The following is a 26,244-nucleotide window of genomic DNA, read 5'->3' as shown; positions in this document are numbered from 1 at the left end:
AAACTACTCTTCGAGCGAAGGAGGTCCGGCGATCGACCTCAACGTGACGGACGACGACGTCTTCGGCTCCTCTCCTAGCATTCAGAGCCGCCCGATGGGAACAAAGGCGGCGAAGAGGAAGGCAAAGGGGAAGGCAACTGCGAGCAACCACGCCATGGTGCCACCGCCGATCAATCTGTCTCTGGATAAGATGTCCGACACTTTGTCGGAGATGAATATTACATGGCGGATGAGCCAGCTGACGGAGTTGACAGCGAGGGATACAACGAAGATGTCGGACGATGAGCTCGAGTTGCACCGTGAGATGATCGCCTACCTTCGCGCCCAAATGAAGAAGTAGTAGTCGTGGCCCGGGTTTCTAGTATTTTAAATTTGCTTCGTCTAGTAATGTAATGTTAGTTTTCTAATGAACAATGCATTTTCCCGGTTTCAATTGTTCAACGAATTGCGTTTACGAGTTAAATATGTTGGAGTTGTGAATAGTGTCATTTATTAGTTGCGGCCTGCAGGGTTAGAGCAGTTGGGACCTGGGCCGCAACTGTAGAGTAATGATGACGTGGAGGGGACTTAGGGCAGGAAATGGGGACGGGGTTATTCATGCCCTAATGCATTCTGACAAGTATTTATTCTAAATCTTCTCACAAATATATTGACTCACTCAGTCATCTTAATATGTACATAACACAGTTATATTTATAACGAGGGGCCATTATGTTAGATTTTTATTGAATTGTCTGATTCTTTAGGGCCTACATTAAGAATAATACTACTACTAGTTAACAAAAATTACAGGGTTTTATTGAATTCGTATACGACAAAATTAGTAAATGAGGATGAACAAAAATATCGCGCTTCACTTCGCTACTAAGTGTATTGGCTCTAGAATAGGTTGAATCATTTGAATACGGCCCGATTTCTGCAGTTAAAATCAAACTCGTACATAATCAATATGCCTGAGTAAGCACATATTGAAAATAATTATTCTAAGTAAACTAATATACTTGCTATGTGTTTATGTAAATGCTTGTTACATTAGCTTAATTTGAATTTATAATTTTTTTAGGGATATGAATCCGTAGTAATTAGTTGCGCTTTGACACTGATATATCAATATCATATCATTGATGATCAGTATAATCTCATTTGAAAATAGAAGTTTCATCAAATCTGAAATGCCGTGCTGTTATTCGCACGTAAGATACAACGATTTTTCTTCTACCAAACTTTTCATTTTTAATGAAAAAACTAAGTGTGATGACTGAAAGCATTTGATTATTTCTCATCAATCACACTCAGAAATCCCATTATTTCGTATAAAAATAGCGACATCAGGTAAAATAATCCTAAATCGGGAGGAGAAAATGTAAGTAACATGTCCAATAAAATGGTGTATTTAGAGGATTACCGATTTCAATCTTAATCACACACCTTCCCAATATTTATATCTAGAATTTCAATTGTTAAATATTATTAATATATATTATCCATTTTCTTTACTTCTTTCTTTCTTTTTTGTGGAATTAAAATATGGTGGAAGGCTTAACTGCAATCTGGCCTGACTATTATGGCTGTTTCAGACAAACAATTTATTGGCCATAAACACGATGATTAATGGCACTGATAAGATTGAATGACAAAACACATTGAATTCACATGTAAATGGACAATGGTACTCCATTTCTCATCAATTGGGAAGACATGCAGTTGAAACTAACCAAAACAAGAAATATTGAAATTGAAAGACCTACGCCATTAATTCACAATCAATCTATACACTGTATATTATATTTCTGACATATTTAAAAATTTTACTTGGTTTATTCAGTGTTTAATCAATTCTCTTTCTCAGAGTTTAAATATATGTTGAATTTTAATGTCTCACTTTAATGTTGTCAGTCGATGAATTGCAATTTACAGTATGTGGAACTATTTTATTTTTAGATAGTAAAAGATTTTATTTTGTGATCTTATATTAAAAGTATTGACATACTTATGTATAAATAAATATTGATGTGTCTGAAATTCATTACTTTATAACTTTGGGATTTTAAAATTTTTACATGATTTATTAGTTGTGAAATAATAAGCAAAAAACATACGGAGTATATGAAATTAAGTACACTAAACAATTTTTTTTATTCTTAGATTGTAAAAGTCATCACTTAATGTATAAAATAAATATTAATCTATGTGAAATTTATTACTCCTTAATTGGAAACTTTGAGATTTAAAAATTAAAAGCAAGTAAGCAACTCCACATAAAAGGGAATCAAATTGTACTCCCTCCGTCACACATTAATTGTACACTAGTTACTCTCTTCGTTCATGAATAATATCTCTCTTTAACTTGTCACAATTTTAATGATTATAAGAAAAAATGGATGGAAAAAAGATAATGAAATATGTGTTTGATTTTAATATATATTAATTTTATAATAAAATATTATTAAATGAGTTAGTGGTATATAAGACTTATTTATCAGAAACAATAAAAGTTAACTGAGATATTTACCGGTTGTTATTTAAAAATGATAATGTGATACGTTTAACAGTGTGAATAATTTTTGTTATAATTATTTCTGTTTTTATGGTTGGTTTGTGTTCGTGTTGATGTTTATATGTTATGCTTCTGATCCGTACCAGAAACATTGGAAAATTCCTTGCAAATTTTTTAAAAGATTTACATGTATATCAGCACGAGTGTGAAAGTACTGTATATTTGCCTAACACAAAGGGCAGCCATTAGACAGACTGAATTTTATTTTAATATTTGTATATATATGCATTTTGGTTTTTTAGGGTACGAAATAATATAAAAAAGCCAATCATCTGATTTAACTAAAGTATGAATGTCTCTTTCTCAAGCCCTGTATATATTAACTAGCTGGGGACATGAAATGAAAGAATTCTGATTACTAAGTCGAGACATCTCATTATGAGCAGGCAAACCTTAATTTTACAAACTTATTTTAGTGTTTGTAACAAGTTTTTTAATTCAATGAAGTGGTTGATTGGAAAACTTAACATCTTGAGATGTTAACATGACTTGCTTAAGAGAAAATAAGGTAGTTGCTAGCATTTGGCAGAGAAATTCATTTAGTTGATCTCCTTAATTCAAATTTAATGAATGACACTACTATGAATAATGGAAAAATTAGGAAGAGCTACTCTGATATTTTATGGAAAGATTAAAAAATTAGGCGGCCCAGGTAAGTTATTTGAGGATTATAGAGAGCTAATTAATTGTATAGGTGCGACCTACTCCATCCATCCCATAATAGATGACACACTTAAATAATGTCACAGGATTTTAAGAAATGTTGTTTTGTGTATTAAGTGGAGAGAGAAAATATTATATTTATATTAATATGAGATAGAACTTTTTTTTAAAAAATGTGACATCTTTTATAGAACAAACTAAAATTGAAAGTGTTACATCTATTATGGTTAAGAGGGAGTATATAATTACGTAGCTTCCTTAGTCCCACTGAAGATGACTCATTTTCTTTGTCCAAATCAAGATGACTCATTACTAAAATTAGAAACATCTTTATCTCTATTTTATTTCATCTGTTATTTTACTCTCTCCATTTAACACGCAACATAAGGTTGCATCAAATCTCATGCTCTCCAAACAAGGGGTCGTCTTCCTTGAGACTGACGGAGTAGAAAATTTGTATTTAATACTTTCATTGATAGTTTGGGAAAGTTATAAACTTTCGTTCAATTTTACATAAATACGTATATTTTCTAAGAAAAAAAGAGGAAAATGTGCATGAAGGATTCGAATCAAATGGTGTAACACTTAACAAATGAAAAATATTAAAATATTACTTTTGTGCAGCCCAGTGGAGCAATCTGCCAGCTCGACGAGCTGACATGCTTAGTCCATTAGGTTATGACGGACGACGAATCCCCTTCAGCATGCGGCCGAAGATATACTAAGTGAAATCCGGACTAAAGAGCGAGCTATGAAAGTGGATGGAGCTAGCCTCCAAGTGTCCAAAACATTGGCGTATCAGTGTAGAACAAGGGGGTACAACTGTACCCCCAAAAATGTGGTTTTGTATAATATATTGTAACAACTGTTATAAAATCTGTAGTGGTGCAGCGGTAGAATACGGCGCTCGCCTTCCAACAGACGCGAGTTCGATCCAAGCGGTCTCATTTTATAATTCTTCTATTATTAGATTCTCCTTTATATTTTGGAGTTATATTGTACTCCTACATGAAACTTGAGAGATTTATAATTCTTCTATTATTAGATTCTCCTTTATATTTTGGAATTATATTGTACTCCTACATGAAACTTGAGAGTATTTTTGCTGCAATTTATTATTTTCTTCTTCCATTTTATAGTGATTACGAGTATAATTTTATCTATAGATTACTATGTTTATGCATTATTTCAATACTATATCAATAGTTTACTTTCAAGTGTTTTTATCTACAAATTACTATGTATATGTATTATTTTCAATACAATATCAAAAGTTTACTTACTATATTTTTTATTCTCAAAAAATTTACTTTGAACGTATTTTATTTATTATATAATTATTATATTTATATTTTTATATTCACAACTAACAAAATGAAAGAAAAATGAGCGAATAATTTTCTCTATATCAAAGTAAATATCGCACCCCCGAATAAAAAATCCTACATACGCCACTGGTCCAAACCCCATTTCTTCTTCATTTGATCTTCAATTTATAGGGTGGCTTGCTTAGGGTTTCTCTTCTTCTGAAATAACAGTTCTGCCCTTCCCAATAGTTGATTGTTTCCTAGCAAATTCCTTTCCCTCTCCAGCTCAAGCTCTGTGTCGTGCATCTTGGTCAATATTACACCCTTCTGACATCTTTTTCACTTGAACCTTCTTCGACTCCCTACTGACTGACTCGAACCCTAACATGCACACTTCAGCAACTTTCTTGCACATAATATTCGCTAAAACTCGTCATCCTAACCAGTAACCAAGGCTTAAAACACGACTTATCAATACACATGCTAATTTTTCATTATTAGATTACCATTCGAATTAGGCGTGGATAGAGTTGAAGATGATCGATGTGTTTTATGTAAAGAGGACCTAGAGACTACTGAACATCTCTTCTTCGTTTTTAAGATTTCAAGCAGCTTATGGTACCATTGTTGTGATCGATGGAATATCTCCCTCTCTCTTCCCAATCAACCAAGAGCTTGCCTCCTATCCTGGTTAGGTACTCCTTTCAACAAGATTGAGAAGCAATTGTGGATTTCTCTATTCTTTGTCATTTCCTGGTCAATTTGGGATATTCGCAATAAGATCGTTGATGAATCCGCGAATTTCTGATGGTGATGAATGCAGGAAGATGCAGATCACGACACAGAGATTTTACGTGGTTCGATTTACTGAGGTAAATCTACGTCCACGGGAAGAAATGAGGGCAGAGTTGTATTGCTTGATCTGTTTTCTTACAGCTTACAATACAGACTTGCTATTTTGTATTTTATCTCTAGAAAGCGAGAGAGTCTATAGAAGCTAACCTTATCTATCTGATCTAGGTTCTATTTATACATTGAACCAAGATCGTGGCATGCAGCCATTTACTAGGTAGTGGATGTCGTGGAGATCGTGGCGATCTTGCATGGGTCCACTATCCTGCATGAGTTAATGACTGCTTGACACCACTAAGTAGATCGTGGGTGTAGTGGAGGTCGTGGAGGTTCTACATGAGTCCACTATCTCCCAGTTCGGTCGAATACTGAGACCGAACTGCTGAATTATTGCCGAGCAGCTTTTGCCGATCTGAGAGTAGAGCTTGATGCCGACCTGAGAGCAGAGTTTGATTGGTTGGCTTTTACCGAGCTGTAGGCTGGGGCCGAACTCTTTGGTTGTGCCGAACTGAACTCTTTAGTCATGCCGGACTGATACTCTTTAGTCATGCCGAACTGATACTCTTTCTTGGGCTTTAGGCTGATGGGCTTTACTGCTGTTGGGCTTGTTTAGTACGTACTCCATCACTACCCCCCCCCCGGAAAGCGAAGTGAATTACTTCGGCATTCTGGATAAAGGTACGGGGTAAGTCGATGTTTGTCCTTGGTCTTATGAAGTGAACTCTTCTTTGACCGGACTCGTCTTTGGTCTGATGAAATAAACATCTTTGACCGGACTCGTCTTTGGTCTGATGAAATAAACATCTTTGCCCGGACTCGTCTTTTGGTCTGATGAAATAAACATCTTTGACCGGACTAAGCTTGTGTCCTAATTTGGCGAGTTTTATCGCTCGGATCGGACTTTCCGTTGTCCTAATTTGGGGATCGGACTTTCCCTTGTCCTAATTTGGGGATCGGACTTTCCCTTGTCCTAATTCGGCGAGTTTTATCGCGTGGATCGGACTTTCCCTTGTCCTAATTCAGGCAAGTTTTATCGCGAGAATCGGACTTTCGTTGCAGTTCGTTTCAGACGAAGTGCTTGATTTTTAAGCCGAATTGTGGTCTTGTATCCTCTTTAGAAGCTTTGACTTCACAATCGTTGGCTTATTGCAGTTCGTTTCAGACGAAGTGCTTGTTTAAGCTGAATTGTGGTCTTGTATCCTCTTTAGAAGCTTTGACTCACAATCGTTGGCTTGTTGCAGCTCGTTTCAGACGAACTGCTTGTTTAAGCTGAATTGTGGTCTTGTATCTTCTGTAGAAGCTTTGACTCACAATCGTTGGCTTGTATATGTTCTAAGAAGGGGATCAGCCTTCGAAGAACAAGATACCTCAGTAACATTTGTAAGAGACGACACGCACATAGACAGACAAAACGCACAGACAAAACGCACAGAGACAAATAAAGACCAAGCAAACCAAAGAAAGCACATTGACCGAACAGGACTCAAGACTGACTGACCGGACTGTCTCTTACAAATGGAACTTTTTGAGGTTGGAAACGTACCATGTTCGGGGTACTTGTGCTCCTGACACGTGAGTCAATTTGTAAGACCCTTTGCCGAGGACTTCTGACACCCGATATGGACCTTCCCATGTGGGTTCGAGTTCGCCCAGCTTTTCTGCTCGGCTTACTTCGTTGTTTCTCAAGACGAGATCTCCCACTTGAAATTGCAGCTTCTTCACCCTTTGGTTGTAATACCGGGCTACTTGCTCCTTGTACTTGGCTGCTTTTATGCATGCCAATTCTCTTCTTTCTTCGGCAAGATCTAGCTCGGCTCTCAGTCCGTCCTCATTCAGTTCTGCTGAGAAATTGAGTTCGGGGACTGGGTACGCCGATCTCAACCGGAATCACGGTGTGACTTCGTTCATTTCGCCTGCCTCTGACTCCGGCTGCTGTGATTGCTATACTTGATGGTGCCGAACTGATTGCTCGGCACTTTTAAGCGCAATCTGTGAACACACTTGCTCTTTTTCGATCACCTCGGATGACCGCTATCCCTCCTTTGGTGGGGAAGGTGTTCGGCGAGGAAGCCTCTGATCGCTATGATCGGGCTTCTTTTTGTCTTCTCTAGATGAGCTGTCTAAAGACCGTTTTCGACGGTCTGCCTCATCGGCACGAGAAAACTTGTCCGCAATGTCCCACATCTCTTGAGCTGTTTGCGGACTGCATTCCACGAGCTTTCTGTAGAGAGCTCCGGGCAGGATTCCATTTTGGAACGCCGAAATGACGAGTAGATCGTTGAGATAATCTACTTGTAGACATTCCTTGTGGAACCTCGTCATAAAGTCGCTGATCTTTTCGTCGCGACCTTGACGTATAGAAAGCAGCTGAGCCGAAGTGATTCGGGCTTCCGCTTTCTGAAAGAACCTCCTGTGGAAGGCATCCATTAGATCTCGGTAAGATCTGATGCTGCCCTGGGGGAGGCTATCGAACCACCTTCTCGCGTTCCCGATGAGCAGTTCGGGAAACAGCTTGCACATGTGGACCTCGTTGAGACCCTGGTTCGCCATGTTATATTGATAGCGCCCCAAGAAATCGTGAGGGTCCACGAGCCCGTCGTAAGTCATCGACGGAGTTCGGTAGTTCTGTGGTAGGGGAGTTCGGGTGATGTCGTCCGAGAACGGAGTCTTCAATGCTCCGTACATGGCGAACCCGACATCTCTTCGGTATGGAGGAGATGGAGATCTCATGTGATTCCGGTACCGAGGAGGAACAGGAACATGTCGGGGTTGAGGATTCTTCTTCCTGGAAGACACGGCACTACTGCGGTAGTGACTTTCATGTCTGGATGAGGAAGGAGAACCCACCGTTTTCGTCTTCGGCTCTTGGCTCTTTTGCAGGAAGGCTAAGAACTCATCCTGCTTCTCAGCCAAGAACAGCTTGACAGCCTCATTCAAATCAGGCTGCTGGGAAGACTCGGTGTGTGGACCTTTTGAGCGGCTTGTTCCTTCATCGTGAAAACTGGAAGTAGATGTCTCCCGAGGCTGTTTTCCGGACCTGCGGGCTGGATTAGCTTCCTCATGGTTTTCACGAACGGTATTATGGGTGTTATGTGATCTGGTATGCATTTTTTTTGGGGTGGAAAAAGGGTCAAAAATTCGCTTTATCACAGATTTGGTTCTCTGTTTCCCACAGACGGCGCCAGTGATGAATCCGCGAATTTCTGATGGTGATGAATGCAGGAAGATGCAGATCACGACACAGAGATTTTACGTGGTTCGATTTACTGAGGTAAATCTACGTCCACGGGAAGAAATGAGGGCAGAGTTGTATTGCTTGATCTGTTTTCTTACAGCTTACAATACAGACTTGCTATTTTGTATTTTATCTCTAGAAAGCGAGAGAGTCTATAGAAGCTAACCTTATCTATCTGATCTAGGTTCTATTTATACATTGAACCAAGATCGTGGCATGCAGCCATTTACTAGGTAGTGGATGTCGTGGAGATCGTGGCGATCTTGCATGGGTCCACTATCCTGCATGAGTTAATGACTGCTTGACACCACTAAGTAGATCGTGGGTGTAGTGGAGGTCGTGGAGGTTCTACATGAGTCCACTATCTCCCAGTTCGGTCGAATACTGAGACCGAACTGCTGAATTATTGCCGAGCAGCTTTTGCCGATCTGAGAGTAGAGCTTGATGCCGACCTGAGAGCAGAGTTTGATTGGTTGGCTTTTACCGAGCTGTAGGCTGGGGCCGAACTCTTTGGTTGTGCCGAACTGAACTCTTTAGTCATGCCGGACTGATACTCTTTAGTCATGCCGAACTGATACTCTTTCTTGGGCTTTAGGCTGATGGGCTTTACTGCTGTTGGGCTTGTTTAGTACGTACTCCATCAATCGTCTTTCAAGAATTCAAGCCCAATTGGGAGTTTGAGAAGAAAATTGTGTTTTGATGACTTGGAACTTGGATAAGAGGATGATGTCAGGAGTTTCCATTCTCGCCTAGACAAGTAATGAAAAATTTTGATGATATCAGAATATGGGCGAGGGCAACGAGACCTCACGGAAGATGATCACCTTGGTGGAGGTGCTTGCCTCTTCTCTCGCTCCTTGCTTATTGTTTGTCTCGGCTCGATGGCTCTTAGGAGAAGATCATGGTGGCTAGCTGCATAGTCTTTACGGTTAGCTCTGTTTTATGTCTCTCTGACTTTGATCTTTTGTTGCCTTCTTCTTTTTGGATCAGCTTGGCTCTTGTTTTGCAGTCTTTTTTTGCTTTCCTTCTTGTTTTGCAGTCTTTTTTTTTGCTTTTCTTCTTGTTATGGTTGGTCTATGTTGTATGCACTCTATCTCACCACTATCTGGTGATTTGAGATTTTTGGATTATTAAAAAAATGAACAAAGCAGAAGAAGTAATGGAGAAATGCATTTTAATTTTGAGTGGACGAGCCTCCATATTTTATGATAAACACTGTGTTCTTCCACTAGTAATTATATGTTAATTTAATGATACTGACCTCCGAAACCAAGTCTATTAGTAATTTAGTATAAATTTATTTATATGAATTAAGCTAAAACTGTTATCGAACACAATTACACAAGTACTACAAGCTTAACAAGACCATAACAAAAAAAGGGGCCCAGTGAACATAGTACTAGTAAATAAAAAAACATAAAATAAATTGATTATGCGCTATTCCAGATGATTGAATGTGATACCCATTATTCACAAATCCACTCTTAAAGACTAAACCACCGAACCATACCAAATTAGGGTTTTTTGATCTAGTTTTTTATGGATGAGAGGCACAAATTTATAATTTATTTTCACCTTCATCACGAGCCTATTTTAATTCATCCGAAGGTAAATAAGTCATACAAACATGTTACAAAGATTTAAATTCATTCCAGTAGGTTTTTACTTCATTCCAGTAGGTTTTTACTTAATTCCAGTAGGATTATTACTTCATTCCAGTACGTAAATGCGGTTTCGCCGTCGCGTGTCGTTCTTTCTCTCTACAATATCTATCACCACCGCCACAACGCTGATATGATGTAATAAACACATGGAATGATGCAATAAATTATTGGAATGAAGTATGTGAAGTCCTACTGGAATAAAGTAAAAACCTTATCCAATGAAGTAATAACGTTTCTGAATGAAGTAATAAACGCACTTGAATAAATTGCATTTTTTAATGTAAATAAAGTAAAAACTCAGGTCAATGAATTCAAATGAAACATATGTTGAATCATTTCAAAACCTACTGGAAGAAAGTAAAAACATGTTGTAGTTTCAAGGTATTACGTACGGAATGAAGTAATAAATATATACAATGAAGTAAAATGGGCTTGTAATGAAGACCGAAAAATTTACACAGCAGCACATCTCATCAAAAAAACTAGATTTAATGGCCCAGATTTGGTCTCTAGTTCGGTCTTTAAAATTGGTTCGACATTGATCACAACCCTATATATATATATATATATATATATATAGAGAGTCTCATTATTCACAAATCCACTCTTAAAGACCGAACTAGAGACCAAATGAGGGCCCTTAGATCTAGATTTTAATGGATGAGATTAGACCATGTTATATTAATTTCGCTCCTTCATTAGGTACACAATTTACTTCAACCCGGGGATATTTAGGTAAAATTGCATTTAGGATAAAAATTTCATGGTTTACTTTCCATACTCATTCCCGCTGCTGCGCCTCCAAAAATATTTACCCTTCTTTCTCATTTCCCGATCCTCTTCTTCTGCAAATCAACGCTCCAACGCTGCTTCTTCTGCCAAAATTGACGCTTCCACATCTTCTTCTGCAAATCGACGACATCATCGTCTACCTCAATCGATGACATCGCCAGCTGATTCAACTATAGTCGATTCACCCCTGATTCATCCCCAATCCACTGATTCGAAATGGTTGACACAGGCCAATCGTCGACCGAAGGTAATCGACGGCTGTTGCGTTCTGGCCGAACGTCTAGTGAAGGTAATACACCTTTGAAGTTTTACAAAGTTCTTAATCTTAATTTACTTCATCTAATTCCTAAATTGGATTCTGATTTTCATCAAAATATTAATAAAATTCCACTCGAAGCTAAGTCTCTGTCATCTCCTTCGCGCTGCATCTACTCACCGTGTTCGTTGCTGCTGTCGAGTCACCACCGTGGACTGAACCGCCTCGCCGCTGTTTCTAAGGTGGTCATCTTAAATGGGACGGAGGGAGTACTAGAATGAAGTAATAAACCTATTGGAATGAAGTACAAGTCTACTGAAATGAAGTAATACCTACTGGACGTTGTTACGGTATTCATATGATGTACTATTGTATAGTTTGTTGCCGTTTAAATTTTTGGATGTAAAACAAAATCTCATTTCAAAAGCACATAATGAAGTAATACCTAGTAGAAACAAATTACTTCATATTGATCTGTTTATTACTACAAGCGTGAAAAAATTGAACAAAACCTACCTAGTAATGCTAATATTACTTCATTCAATCTGGTGATTACTTCATTCAGCTAAACTATTACTTCATACTGATCTGTTTATTACTACAAGCGTGAAAAAATCGAACGAAACCTACTGGGGGAGTTTAACAATTGAGATTGGTGCAGAAAAGGTGATGCAGTTTGTTTGATTACTCAATCCATTTGTTTAACAATTGGGGAGAGTTTTGATTTTTTGAAGCTAAAGCTCTTCCGTGGACACTGCAGAAATGAAATATGCATAAAAGCATTTGAAGTCCTACTAGAATGGAATGAAGTAAAAACCTAGTTCAATGAAGTAATTATGTTTTTGAATGAAGTAATAAATCTATTGGAATAAATTATACTATTGTTTACATTGAATAAATTAAAAACCTAGCTCAATATATTACATGCTGGAATGAAGTAATAAACTTACTTGAATGAAGTAAAAATCAACTAAAATGATGTAAAAACTAACTGGAATGAAGTAAAAACCTAGTTCAATGAATTCGAATGAAACATGTGTTAAATCATTTGAAAACCTACTGCATGCAATGAACTAAAAACATGTTTGAATGAAGTAACGACTCATTTAAATGAAGTAGTATTTAATGAAGTAAAAATCTGTTCATTTTCAATATATTACGTACTTGAATGAAGTAATAAACTTACTTGAATGAAGTAAAAATCAACTGAAATGAAGTAAAAACCAACTGGAATGAAGTAAAAACCTAGTTCAATGAATTCGAATGAAACATGTGTTAAATCATTTGAAAACCTACTGCATGCAATGAACTAAAAACCTGTTTGAATGAAGTAACGACTCATTTAAATGAAGTAATATGGAATGAAGTAAATTCTGTTCATTTTCAATATATTACGTACTGGAATGAAGTAATGAACTTACTTGAATGAAGTAAAAACCAACTAGAATGAAGTAAAAACAATTTCATTTTAAATTTATTAGATAATGAACTGAAGTAATAAACTTACTGTAATGAAATAAAAAACTACAAAAATGAAGTAATACCTACTGGAAATAAATTACTTCATATTGATCTGTTTATTACTAAAAGCGTGAAAAAATCAAATGAAACCTACTGGTGAAATAATTTACTAATGCTCTTCTTCTTCTTCTTCTTCTTCTTCTTCCCCCTCCTCCTCCCAGTGCTGCTAATATTACTTCATTCAATCTGGTGATTACTTCATTCAGATAATCTATTACTTCATACTGATCTATTTATTACTACAAACGTGAAAAAATAAAAAATATACAAATTGTTAATCTTTTGTTAAACATAATTCATTCATAAACAAGGTTCAACCGTAGATTTTTCATCGGATGTGTTAAAAAACTTTAGCAAAATTAAAAACACATCAGTTATCCAAAAAAATGAATCGAAAAAACCGTGATCTTTCAAATGAGTAGTCGTCTTCTTGTACCTCTAAATTTGAATTTGTATGAAGAAGAGTGCCAATTGGTGTTTGTAGATCATCCACAATTATTCATCTATGTATCTCGCAACTTACTAAATCTATGCCATGACTACTAGCAAATATCGAAAAATATTCCGCAATTGTTAATGGTAAATTGGGCCCCCAAAGTAAAATTCTTGCGTCCGCCACTGTTTGGTGTGTCTGTGTTTGGCAGCGATTGAGAAGATTAGTTCATAACAAACAAAAAGGATTATTCAACTTGAATTTAAGTTCATTCATACATGTTATTACTTCGTTCTATTAGGTAATTAGTTCATTAAAGTACAATTCATCACGCACTTATGCATACAATACACTTCAGATTAGCATTTCTAATTAACCGGTATTAAATTCATTCCAACATGTTATTACTTCATTCGAACATGTTGCTACTTCATTCAACTAGGTATACAGCTATACGCAAACTTATGCATACAACATAGTTAAGTTTTTGTTACTTCATTCGACCTATTGATTACTTCATTCAAATGAATTGTTACTTCATTATTGATCTGTGTATAGTGCAGACATAAAAAATCAAAAAAATATTTATCAACAAGGCTCAACAAGAGATTTTCCATCATATTGGTTAAAAAACTTCATCAAAATTAAAAACACATCATGTATCCAATACAACTAATCGGAAAAGACGTGAACCTTCAAATAAGTTGTCTTCTTCTTCTTCTAGCTTTGGATCTGAATCTGAATCTGAATCTATATCAGAAAAAGTGTCACCTGTTTTTTTAGATCATTCATATCATCCATGCTCTATGCTCTGGGATGTTGAATTCTCCATGGAAATTCAGATCTAAGCTTCAAAAGAAATCGGAATTACCCACGCACAAAATAATCGGAGTTCTTCACGCCAGGCTTCATTGTGCATATTTCTCAAGCTTTATATTCAGATTTGAATAACGATTCGATAAACATTGCAACACGATTGAGAAATATTGAGAGGCGAAGATAGAGATTTACGATCACGAGAAGCAGATCGTCGAGAATCACGCTGCGTATAGAAATAAGTGTCAGATCGTCGATATTCTCCATGAGAGTCGGAATATTGCCAAATTGAAGCAGAACGTGGTCGTGAATTGAAGGCAGATCGTGATCGTGAAATTAAGGCAGATCGTGAATTGAACGTGAATTGAAGAAGATCGGTGCAGATCGTGGACGGCAGATTGAAGAAGATTAAAGAAGATTATGATCGTGAATTGCGAGAATTGTGTGAAGATTGTGTGAGAATTGAGACAAAGAGAATAACGTTATGTATGTTAATAATTGATTTCCTAAAATACCCCTTAGCAAGTTTTAATTGAATAAAATATTAATTTATTTATAAATTAATCCTAGCCACAAGATTGAAAAAATGAAGGGCCCTAATTTGGTCTCTAGTTCGGTCTTTAAAAAGGGTTCGACATTGATCACTTCCCTATATATATATATATATATATATATATATATATATATATATATATATATATATATATATATATATATATATATATATATATATAGGTTAGTGATCAAGATATAACTAATCTTAAGTGTATAACTAGAGAACAAATCTCAGCCACACATCTTAATGGAACAAATATTATTTATTTTAATAATCTAAAATAGGCCAAGGGTATTTTTGGAAAATACATTATGAAATTCAAAATCACGTTTCATTTCCTTCCAGATTTCCTTCCAGATTTTCAAATCTCCTTCCAAATCTCCCTCGTAATCTTAGGTCTCGAAATTACCCAATAGCTCGAAACCACAACGCCACCTTTCTCGGCCTTCTCCTCCGGCGACTCGCTGTTCTTCACCGATGAAGGCGGCGACGATGTAGGCTCCGCCGCCGAGCTCATCATCTCCACCATATCAACGCCGCACTCATTCATTGATATTGAATGAGAGATGAGAGTTGTTCAAGTGTTTGTTGGAAGATTGTAAAAGAAAGGTGGAGTTGTGGACTGTCGACATTATGATAGAGAGATTATAATACAACAATGGATTATTTGCGCATTTAATTCCTATCAAACGCCAATTTAGTGCGGTCACAATAGGTTGCTTTTGTGATGGTGTATAATAGTAGTTTAGTAATCGTATAATACCCACAATTAGTGTTAAGTAATTATTACTATTTCGGTTAATTGTGTCTGCTACTGTAGCTAGTACATTATGGAGTACAGTATTAGGAGTGATTGAAGAATTATTTGCTCAATCAAATTCCAACTGTTGTGGTATAGTAGCTGGTTAGTATTCACCTAATAAAACTATTCATAACTGATCAGAGAATTCAGAATGAAAAATCAATTAATATTACGGCAGCAAAGGAGCTGCAACATATACACAATCTCATGCATATATGTAATGTAACTACTTGCAGTAGCAAGACTAAAAAAGATACACTGATAACTACTTCACTCTTGTTTACAAAACACGTCACTCTTATTATGATTTTACTTCACTCTTGTTTACAAAACACATCACTCTTATTATGATTTTACTTCTCCTGTTTACAAAACGCATCACTCTTAGCATGATTTTACATCACTCTTGTTTACAAAACACATCACTCTTAGCATTATTTTACCTCACTATTGTTTACAAAACACATCACTCTTGTCTACAAAACACATCACTCTTAGCATGATTTTATATCACTCTTGTTTACAAAACACATCACTCTTAGCATGATTTTATATCACTCTTGTTTACAAAACACATCACTCTTATTCTGATTTTACTTCACTCTTATTGTGATTTTACTTCACTCTTGTTTACAAAACACATCACTCTTATTCTTATTCTGATTTTACTTCACTCTTATTCTGATTTTACTTCACTCTTGTTTACAAAACACATCACTCTTATTCCGATTTTACTTCACTCTTAGTTACAAAACACATCACTCTTATTCTGATTTTACTTCACTCTTGTTTACAAAACACATCACTCTTATTATGATTTTACTTCACTCTTGTTTACAAAACACATCACTCTTATTATGATTTTACTTCACTCTCGTTTACAAAACACATCACTCTTAGCATGATTTTACTTCACTCTCGTTAACAAAACACATCACTCATAGCATGATTTTACTTCACTCTTGTTTACAAAACACATCACTATTAACATGATTTTACTTCACTCTCGTTAACAAAACACATCACTATTAGCATGATTTTACTTCACTCTTGTTAACAAAACACATCAATATTAGCATGATTTTACTTCACTCTTGTTAACAAAACACATCACTATAAGCTCACATGCAAAAAAAAAACCATTAAAGAAAGGACAAACAAACTGATGCATTCCATAATGAAAATATTACACTTCCATTATCTGATTATCATCAGATTTACACTAAGATCATCATCGGTTCATCATCACACTTACAAAAATAACAACAGTGTAATTAATTAATCAGCTAATGAATATGTAATTAAGGTGCAGGAAAAGCATCATCCACCATCGCTGAGAAATTTAAATTATATAGCTCTTCAATTATATAATTAATCAGATTTGGATGATTTTTCACTGCTGATTGGTTGCTATCTCGATCGAGTTCTTCTCGCGCTGCAGCCGCTGAATCATCGCCATCGCTTCCTCCGCGGCCGTGGCAGAGGCCGACCTCTCTCTCTCCACCTCCGCGAGAGCCGCATCCGCTCTCCGCCGCTCCATCTTCACCAATTTCCTCAATGCCGACACCTCTGAATCGCAATTTCACCTCTCTCCGATACTGAGGCATGCTTTCCATCTGATTTTCGCTTCAATTTCGCATCAATGACCTTTTTTGATCTATCAACACTAAAAATATCAATTGGAAACCAGAGAGAAGAGAAGGTTTTGAAGCTGAAGGAAATCAGCAAAAAGAGGGCGAAAATCTCGGATATTTCTTTGAAATTCCAAACGCAAAAAATCCGAATCCGAAATGATAATAAACATAGGATAATCCAAACATATTACAAAATCCATTGGATCTGTGTAATACTAATTGATTTTGGAGAAGAGGGAAGAGGAGAAGAGAAGAAGACGCGAAGCGATTTCTTTCAAGTGAATTGAATTTGCAATGACGTAACCTAATTTTAGCTGTCAATGACCATTATACCCCCGCTTTGTTATTGTGGAGTAAATTTGTTTGAGAGAGAACCAATTTCTCCTTTAAATTATAAAATTACATGTATTAATATTAGCCCTTGATTTTCTTGATCTTGTGGCTATGATTTGTTCTCTAGTTATAGGTTTAAGGGGTGTTTGCCATAGATCACTACCCTATATATATATATATATATATATATATATATATATATATATATATATATATATATATATATATATATATATAGTCCCATTATTCACAAATCCACTCTTAAAGACCGAACCACCGAACCATACCAAATTAGGGCTTTTTGATCTAGTTTTTTATGGATGAGAGGCACAAATTTATAATTTATTTTCACCTTCATCACGAGCCTATTTTAATTCATCCGAAGGTAAATAAGTCATACAAACATGTTACAAAGATTTAAATTCATTCCAGTAGGTTTTTACTTCATTCCAGTAGGTTTTTACTTCATTCCAGTAGGATTATTACTTCATTCCAGTACGTAAATGCGGTTTCGCCGTCGCGTGTCGTTCTTTCTCTATACAATATCTATCACCACCGCCACAACGCTGATATGATGTAATAAACACATGGAATGATGCAATAAATTATTGGAATGAAGTATGTGAAGTCCTACTGGAATGAAGTAAAAACCTTATCCAATGAAGTAATAACGTTTCTGAATGTAGTAATAAACGCACTTGAATAAATTGCATTTTTTAATGTAAATAAAGTAAAAACTCAGGTCAATGAATTCAAATGAAACATATGTTGAATCATTTCAAAACCTACTGGAAGAAAGTAAAAACATGTTGTAGTTTCACGGTATTACGTACGGAATGAAGTAATAAATCTATACAATGAAGTAAAATGGGCTTGTAATGAAGACCGAAAAATTTACACAGCACCACATCTCATCAAAAAAACTAGATCTAATGGCCCAGATTTGGTCTCTAGTTCGGTCTTTAAAATTGGTTCGACATTGATCACAACCCTATATATATATATATATATATATATATATATATATATATATTAATGTGATATATATTGCTCCTCGAGAGTTGACGTTTTAGAAATTAATGTTAGCCACAATATTTTGGTCACAAACTATGAATTACATGTGAGATGATATTTAGACTATTAACTCTTCATTTAATTAAAACACATCAAAACTGCTAAAGAATTAGTATTCACTTATTCTTATTACACATTATAATGATATGAATTCTGCTTTTTAATCACATGCATATTATAGTGTTGGTTTTACACTCTTTTACACTATAAAAATACAGGAAAGGGGAAAAGAAAAGATATTTTCAGAATAAAAAAAAGTAGTGTGGTTGCTGAATTGAAAAACAAAAATCTATTCTTTCAAGTAGAGTTTGCAATTTTTCAACACAATATGAAAATCCAACGTAAACACACACAAATTTAGGTAAATGGGTATGGATCAAACCTTACTACGTTTGACTCTTTATTGGATTAACCTAAGAACCCAATGATTTTGGTTTGAGTTTGGGTTCAAGTTTTTTTTTTTTTTTTTTTTGCGAGTTCGAGATACATTCGGCAAGCGAACAAGTCCTCCCCCAGCCCCTCATGGCTCGGAAACTAGCCCCCCCAGCCGGCACCGGCCCGTGAACTAGCCTTGGCCAGGCCCGTAAACTAGCCTCCCTCTGACTGGTCCAGGTCCGCAAGCTTGCCAAGCCCCAAGGCAACAAGCCTAGTTTAGGCTCACAGGGGAAATTAATCCCAAGTTGTGCCATCCAGGAGTCGAACTCGAGACCTCCAGTATGGCGCGGTATGCTTGCCACCCTCCTCAACCACTTGAGCTAAGGGGCTTGGATTTGAGATTGGGTTCAAGTTGGATTTAGAGAGGTGCTTGACCAACTGTAAACATGGGCAGGAGAAGACCTTAGGCAGATATGGTTGTGTTACACTTATTTTAGTTTAATTTGTTTCTTTTTTTGATTATTTTTACTTTTTAATACTCCCTCCGTCCCAAAAAAATGATATGGGACGGCACGTGAATTATACATAGTTGGTAAAGTAAGAGACCCACAGATGCTCGAAAGTTCGGGCACATACACTATTTTAACTACACTTCTGATCACACACAGGTGCTCGGAAGTCCAGGCACATAAAGTACTTGGAATTGTGGAACCAAGCGAGCATAAACGGTTGCTCGGGAACTCATAGCACTTCGTACTCAGAACCAAGGGCGGACACACATACAAATGAGTAAGGGCTTAAGCCTTTAATAAACATAATTTTTTTTATATTTTTCCTTTGTAATTTTTTTACATTTAAACCAATTTTATGTAAATTTTTATACAAAAGCCCTTATCCATGAGCTAAATTATACATGAATATAGTTTAAATAATTTTTTTTAAATAAATAGCCCTTACAAGTGATGATTTCTGCGTCCGCCCCAGCTCGAAATAGTTCGCATAGGCGTGACCACTTGATCTGAGCACACGAAAGTGCTTCAAGAAGTCATTGATTTGTTTAATGTCCCAGCAAGCTCAACCAAAAAATTGGTGATAATTCGATGTCCTGGTCTGCTATCATTATTTATTTATTTATCACAATCTTCATCAGTTATGGTCCTCAGCTGCGGAAATTGTTGAAACATTTGACATCACAATTTTTGTCCATTAAATGGAGATTTTGGAAAAATTGAGATGGTATCCCATCTTTGATTTTATACACAACATTCATTACATTCAACATTATGCACCAATTTACTTTTCAAGTTTGCCATTTTCTCGATAACAACACATTAATTATCTTGGTACCAAAGTTGACATGTCTAAGAGATCCGTGATGGTTTACCAAATAAGTTTCAAACAACAATTCAAACTTTATTTTTTCAGTTGAATTTTAATTTATTTTAGCTTTCTTTTTTTGAGAAAGAAATCCAGAAGAATATATTACTATAATATGAAAGCCTCCCAAAAGAAAATGAAAAATAGGTATATGCGCGCGTCAGAAAAGGGAGATCACTATCATCTCCTTAAATCACCCACTTAAATTGATGCCTGTTAAATAAATACAGCTTATTAATCATTTCTTGAAACTAGACAATTCAAAATTTCAACTTGTATAATAAATCACAATAAATGAGATATTGAATTGTATTGGGCCGATTGATAAATAATTCTAAGTTGCTAACATCATGACTCAGGCGGCGATTAATCCATATATATATAATGAACACGTCACTAAATAAACAATAAACAAAAAGCCAAATGGGTCAATGATATTATGCAATATGTATAATAAAAAATTTAAAATATATTTTGGGTAATAACAAAATAAAATCTGGGTTTTAAATTCCTTTTAATAATTTTATATATGGCACCATCTTACCTACGCAAGAATTTAAGATCCCTCTTCAGAGTTCGTACTTTTGTTGTTGAATTTGTTAGAAATTTATTTGCTTTAATAGCTGCTGAGCTTTCATCCATGTACTATATATAAAGTCTTATAAATACTGTATAGATATATTTGATGCAATATGACATGCACTACATATTTTTCTATACCAAATACAGATTTTTCTATAAAGTCTGTTTTATTCTTCAGAATATTTCTGAAGAGCAGACCACAACAATGGGTTGAATAAATAAAAAAATTCCAAAAGAAAATTAAAAATCGACAAAAACCTAATTAGTTATGATTTTGCTTACCCCTAAATCCAATTTACATATATACTTGAATATAGAGAAAGAATAGTTTAGTGTAGGCAATGAATGTCGGCCATAATTGCAAAATATTTACTACAAATTTCCCTTTTCTGCAACCATCTTGGGATCTTTTCCAACAATTAATACATTTCCTGGCTCTCAATTTACACTAGCTCATCTTCTACAATTGATTTCAAATCCACTAACCCCCCACCCCCTCAGCATAATTTAATTAAGCTTTAAAGAGATCTCATCTATCTCCTCTTATATATAATATGCCCCTGCAAGTCCAAAACAACCTCCTCAGCCTCTTCAACAACCCCATGTTAGTGGTGTTCTTCCTATAAAACTTGAAGAATCCAATCCCATACTAGCTCAATCAATCAATCAATCCTTAGGTATATCTTATTTTTAAATCCTATCTTCTTCCATTTCTGGTTTAATATTGTTGTTTTATTATGCATATTTGAACAGGTGATCCTAGCTCTATCTATCTATCTATAAGGCAGGAGTTATAAAGATGAGTGGAAGGAACGGACAGAAACTTGACCTGAAGCTGAACTTGTCGCCACCAAGGCGGGTGGAGTCCCCGACCAGATCACTGACCGTGTCTCCGCCGAGCTCATGTGTGTCTTCCGAGCTGAACGAGACGCTGCAGTACTCCACCAGCCCGGAGGCCACTTCGATGATGCTGGTGGGCTGCCCTAGGTGCCTCATGTACGTGATGCTATCGGAGGAGGACCCCAGATGCCCCAAATGCAAGAGCACTGTTTTGCTTGATGTCATCCACGACACCGCTGCCAGGAAGACAAAGAAGACATGCTAGTAGCTCTTACCACCAAAAATATTGATGAAATGAAAACAAATATCCATACACCCCAAATATGATAACCAAATAGGCAGCAGCAATTTCTAGATTCATGTTCCTGCTCCAGTTGTAGGTGGAGGTAATTTCAAAGGAGCATGAGCCTTACTACTGCTATTTCCCTTGTTTATTTAAGTCCGTTTCTCACCTTAATTATAGCGGCAGCGATGTTGGTGGGTGAGATTTGTTCCATCTTTAGCAGAAGAAACCTATCTTCATGTTCCTGATTTTCTTATAAAAATGTTAGGTAATTTTTCAGCATGCATTGCCACTGTCATTTCTCAGAAACCAATGAGAGCAAGCCACCACAACGCAATAAAATCTATAAAGCCTAGTCAAATTGTGAAACAATGACAAGATTACCACCAAATTTTAAGCTTATGCGCATTCAATAGCCAAAGAAAATATGTAGCTAAGCTAAAGCAAGTAGTTGAATGTCAATATTACAATTAAGCAAAGCCATTGATGCAAACCCACACGGCTGTGCATGTGAGGATATTATTATGAGGTCAAATACGTTAGTTATGAAAAGGGCAACTGTGTAATTTCATAATGAGGTTGGGGTAGTTCGAGAATTGAAAAAAAAGGGAAGTATATTAGATTTTGAGAGATCATTAAAACCAAATAAATGCAAGAGTAATTGAGACAGTTGAGAAAAATGAGCCTATTACGTCATAGGATAAATACAAATTGAATTCAATAGCAAATCCACCCTTTCTTACTCTTTATCTCTATTTAAATCTTCTTCATCATATAGCTTTTTATATATGTTTTTCACAATCAATCTTGCCTTAGTCATAATCCTCCCTAAATAAAGAGGTGCATGTTCTCCTATTCAATTCTATTTCCTTCCTTTCCCTTTTCCACGAAACCTCTAACCCTGCTGCCTCATCTCACGCTATACCCCATGTTCCATCTGCAAAATACTATTCTAATATAAAAATTTAAAAATGTGGCACAACATATGCAACCCAAGACGTGCAACAGTGAAATGAATGCCCAGTGAATAGTGGACTTTATAATGCATCTCAATTGACAAAATAGTTTTGAGGTATACATCAATAAGAATCATCCTTCTATTCCTACTCTGTATCACGAAAACTCACAACTAACAGACAAGCACATCATTTATGTAGAATCATCATTTCTGCTTACCATGATGTGATATGCATGATGCATCTATTACTTCCAAATGTAAATTATTAAGACAATTTCTTAACTAATCACCTCATAAAACTTTCTTTTTTCCTTTTATCTTTTTAACCGGATGCAGGCCAGATGTGATTGGCTATTAACATTCACTACTTGATTAGAGAAATCAATACATACAAGTGTATGTATGTATGTATGTATGTATGTGAATTAATGACAGCTGTAGTTTTAGAACTACAACATTTAAACATTGTGAACCCTCCCTTTGGAACAGCCTCAAGTCAACCACCAAAATTACAGTACAAGATACAGGTAAAAGCATCAAAGGATGCGAAGTTAACCGAAGAGGACAATATACTAACATACAGCATCAATACCAATGATGATAACAGAAATTAATTTCTCTTCAACATACATCCAAACTGCAACTACACAGCTGACCTCACCCATTTCCCTTTAAATTGCACAAAAACAAAGTTAGAGTAGTAAACTAGACTAAATTATCAGTTAGACGATCTTGACAATGAAGATTTAATTGGCTGACGATAAAACAAACTTCAATAATGCACAACAAAGTACTACTATCTCAGCAGATCCACTTACCAAAAATAAAATAAATATATTTCCAGGCAATAATAATGGCAAATATATTCAAGTGCAAAGGTTCATGTCATCATAAAACAATGGACACAAGACATTCACATTTACAAGAAAAGGAAGCGAGAGAAACCTGATCTCATTGATCAATTCAAATCCTATTTATCAGAAAAGCTGCCATTATCCAATATGCATATATTTTGATATTAAGAACTCACTTCCCACTGAAACTCACAAATCATCTACAAATCTTAGATATTTCTTTGTAACGAATGACAACTAACAGAGAATGAGGACCCAACCATTCAGAATGATATTATCTGCATTTTTCCTATAGTTATTAGAAAATTCAGCACATACAAAAGTATCAATTCATGTATTCCACCACCATGAGGAAAAAAGTACTCCCTCCGTCCCAAAAAGTTTGTCCCACTTCCTTTTTGCATTCGTTTTGCAAAAAATTATATTTCATCCTTCCCACAAGAATATGCACTCTTTCCTTTTTTAGTCCGTCTCACAAGAATATGCACTTTCTAATTTTAGAACTCTTTTCTCTCTAATGAGGTGGGACGTATTCTCCACTAACAATACTTTATTTACTTTTTCTCTCTACCTCTCTCTTACTTTACCAATTATGCATTAAAACTTGCGTCGAACTCAAAGTACATATTCTTTGGGGATGGAGGGAGTAATAAATAGTTAAAGTGGAGAGAAAATAATAGAAAAGAGAGAATAGTCTTACTTAGATTATTTTCTCTCTTACTTTACTTTCCCTCGACTTTAACTTTTTATATTTTTTTGTCAAACGAGTGCAAAAAAAGGAAGTGGGACAAACTTTCTAGGACGGAGGGAGTATGTCCTAATGAAGCTACCAATCAATCCAGATTACTGCAGCCACAATTAGAAAATAGAAACACAAATTCTGCTAAAGTAGATGACCTAGAAAAGATGAGGCATTGGTTGACCTAGAAAACAATGACAGGGTTTTCCTTTGCTGTCACTACCAAAGAATCTAATGATAATTTGTAACTGTTGGTTTGGCATCACTGTAAACAGAGTGGGATGAAGATGATGGTGTGAAAGCACTTTTTGCATGAATTTGATCCTAACTTTCAATGTCCCTCTTCATACCACTGAAATCTCCGCTCCTACCTTCACGAGGAACTTCCACTCTCAGCGAACTTCAATCATTACAAGAGGTTGTTAATATATCCATATAACTTTTCTGACATTAAAAGAAACACTACCAGCTCCTGGGTGCTGCCTCCTATGATCTAGCTAGATTTACAATAGACACTCAACCTGCTTTTCGCATTGGTCGTCTTCCAAAATTGCTTTTTCTGGCACCCAGGATGGTCCTTTGAAGGTGATTCATTTCCCCAAATAGTCATTAAATTTGTCAAGATGGGAGCTAGTTAAATCATCACGCACATGTTAACGCTGGTCCTGAGGTAGCTTATTCAACCTCCACTTAAAAGTTTCTTCCAGGCTAGAGGCCACCAATTGGACAATTACAGATTAACTGATTCACCTCATATCCTCTGTCCATGGAGTGTTTTATAAGGTTCACAAGATAAAATAACTTAGTGATGAAAATGAATAATATGCATGACAACATTCTTAAGGTTAAATTACAAGCATGGGAAAGTTTTACTATACACATAGTCCATAGACATGGAGTTGAGTGCGCACATTAGTACGAGAATGATGATACTTAAAGGATTTGAGAAATCAAATCTCCCACAATTTATACTCCCTGTAATGTAACCTATATCAGATGAAAAAAATGTCATATCCCTTTTAACCAGGTATGCGAACAAACAATACTAACAATGAGGAAAAGCAAAAATTCCATTTAAGGGACGTGAATCTATACATGCTTCTTCAAATTATCCATAATAGCTACATAGTTCAACAATGCAGCTCCAAAAAAACATCTGATGAAGATTATACTGTCCGTTGAGATATCTACACTTGAGCAATGCTACACCATTTAGATGCCTATACTTGACCTATGCTACTAGCCCACAACACTGTTTTGGCATTCTTTCTTCTGCGTAGTGCCAGCACGAATCAATTAAAATTTTCCCAATGATACGAATCATTGTGTGATTTAGATAGTCCGAGACTTTGTTCTTATAAGAACAACAAAAGCCATCACAAAAGATAGAGGTTTCAATCCAACAAAAAGTTTAAACAAGCATAAAAATCATGGAAGACAGCAAGTGAGAAGAACAAGTGTTTGAATAAGTGACCTTCAATAGAACCAAAGAACCTCCACCAAAAGGATCATGGCAACTCTTGGCAACTTTCACCATGGACAACCCCTTACAAAGCTCCATCCTAGCTAAATTAGAAACATACTTCTACGAAGTGGCTCAATCACAATTCAACCATAGCATTACTATCGAATTCTAAAGATGACATCCACACATCATAGGGGGAAATTCTCTCTCTAATGAAGTTTTCCAAAAATATATTAAAGTTTTAATCTAAAATGGATGGGGTATTAAAATAAGGGG

General features: G+C 35.9%; 2 long non-coding RNA genes across 4 annotated transcripts; one reads left to right on the top strand and one right to left on the bottom strand.

Annotated features, from left to right (window-relative positions):
* Positions 1 to 16,596: 16,596 nt before the first annotated feature.
* Positions 16,597 to 24,303, bottom strand: LOC121747619. 3 transcript variants are annotated; one of them, XR_006039242.1, is made up of 2 exons: positions 21,659 to 24,303; positions 16,597 to 17,111 (listed from the first exon to the last, which is right to left on the bottom strand). It is a non-coding gene; the product is annotated as an uncharacterized LOC121747619 (long non-coding RNA). The 3 variants fall into 3 exon arrangements; XR_006039241.1 differs by lacking the exon at positions 16,597 to 17,111 and adding an exon at positions 20,287 to 20,460; XR_006039240.1 differs by lacking the exon at positions 16,597 to 17,111 and adding an exon at positions 20,905 to 21,389.
* On the top strand, positions 21,352 to 22,238 carry LOC121747613. The gene is made up of 2 exons (XR_006039239.1): positions 21,352 to 21,506; positions 21,583 to 22,238. It is a non-coding gene; the product is annotated as an uncharacterized LOC121747613 (long non-coding RNA).
* Positions 24,304 to 26,244: the final 1,941 nt, after the last annotated feature.

The sequence above is a fragment of the Salvia splendens genome, chromosome 1, assembly GCF_004379255.2.
Source record: "Salvia splendens isolate huo1 chromosome 1, SspV2, whole genome shotgun sequence".
NCBI lineage: Eukaryota > Viridiplantae > Streptophyta > Magnoliopsida > Lamiales > Lamiaceae > Salvia > Salvia splendens.
The sequence above is the reverse complement of the archived record's forward strand: the minus strand, read 5'-3'. Positions and strand labels throughout refer to the sequence as shown.